At 42.2% G+C, this 1,546-nt stretch overlaps 1 pseudogene; it reads right to left on the reverse strand.

Moving 5' to 3' along the window:
• Nucleotides 1–229: 229 nt before the first annotated feature.
• LOC129871799 (5S ribosomal RNA) lies at nucleotides 230–349 on the reverse strand (annotated as a pseudogene).
• Between the last annotated feature and the right edge of the window lie 1,197 nt (nucleotides 350–1,546).

Below are 1,546 nucleotides of genomic sequence, written 5' to 3' on the forward strand. Positions count from 1 at the left end.
TAAGACAGCGTCAAGCAATTTTGATGAGACCCTGAATGATATAACACTAGAAGGAGGGTGTGTATAAAAAAAAGGGGACATGGTCATAGTGGAACTAAAGATCTACCCATGTACTGGTTGCAAGATAACAGAGGAAAGGGTAAGGCAAAACATGAAGACTAGCGAGATAACGCTAAGGTAAATCTTGGTCTAAGTTGAGTGCCCCACACATTATTGCAAGGATTACAATGAAATGCGACATGAAAACTTCCCAGAGAGGTCACCCATCCTAGTATTACTCTCGCCTAAGCACGCTTAACTTTGAAATTCTGGTGGAATTTAGTGCGTTAGTGCTAGTATGATCGCGCGAGATGGAAAAATCTGAACTAGCGGCGGAAAAGCGACATGAGATTATGTACCTAAAGTACTATAAGTTATGTTGAGGGAATTGAAAAAAAAGGGACTTAAGCAAAATAAGAAGGATTAGCTAATTACTAACTGATGGCGCACTTGAATACCATAGTTCTTCAATATGGTACCAGTTAATGTCATTTACGGAAGGCAGGAAGTAATACACGAGGTCGAAGATTCCACAATATGACCGGGGCTACAAGACTCACTTTGCACTCCATCGACAGATGACTCTGGAGGGAATGTTACCTGTGGATTAACGATATTAGCCCATACCCCTTCAATCAATGGCTACTTGCTCAGCTGAAAAGGTGTAAAATTATAGAGTAAAAAAGTGGTAGGACCTTACGGAGTCCCCATAGCTACTATCCCAGACGAAGGAGCCCAAGTTACAGGTAACTACCGAAGGTCAATCCGCGAAGAAATTGAGAAGACAGATAAGCCTTCGTACACTACTTCACCCTCAGACTGATGGATGAACTAGGTGTACTAGCTACATGGTGGACGATATATTGCGGGCCTATGCGGTTGGCTCCAAAGGTGGCTCGGATAATTGCCTACCGCCTTTCAAGAGTACCTATGATATTAACTATGGTTCTAGTATCTGAATGTCCCCATATGAGACTTTGTATGACAGACAGTGTAGGTCTCCAATTGGTTGGGTTAGTTTTATTAAAACACGACTAATAAGCCCAGACGTGGTTCGATAAACGGTATAGAAGGTAAAGCCTATTCAGGGAAAAATTTTAACTGCTCAAAGTCGACAGAAGCTATATGTAGACGATCAGCATTGCTGGTGTCGCCCATGAAAGGAGTAATGAGGTTCAACAAGAAGGAAAAAGTTAAGCCCAGGTTACATTGGTCTTTACTAGACCATGTATGGAATAGGCAAAGTTACCTACGAAGTGGCCCTACTATCTGGGTTAAAAACAGTACCCCTAGTCTTCCACCCATCAATGTCCCATAACTGTATAAGTGGACCCTTCTAGAGTATTCTCCGTGGATAAAGTCAACATAATAAAGGAGTTATCCTGTGAAGAAGAACCTATTGCTATCCTGGATCGACAGATTAGACGATCGTGGACTAGGAGGTGACTTCCATCAAGATATTGTGACAAAAAAAACCCAGAAAGAGCAACCTATCGCCATCCGGGAT

This window comes from Solanum dulcamara, chromosome 10 (genome assembly GCF_947179165.1).
Source record: "Solanum dulcamara chromosome 10, daSolDulc1.2, whole genome shotgun sequence".
NCBI lineage: Eukaryota > Viridiplantae > Streptophyta > Magnoliopsida > Solanales > Solanaceae > Solanum > Solanum dulcamara.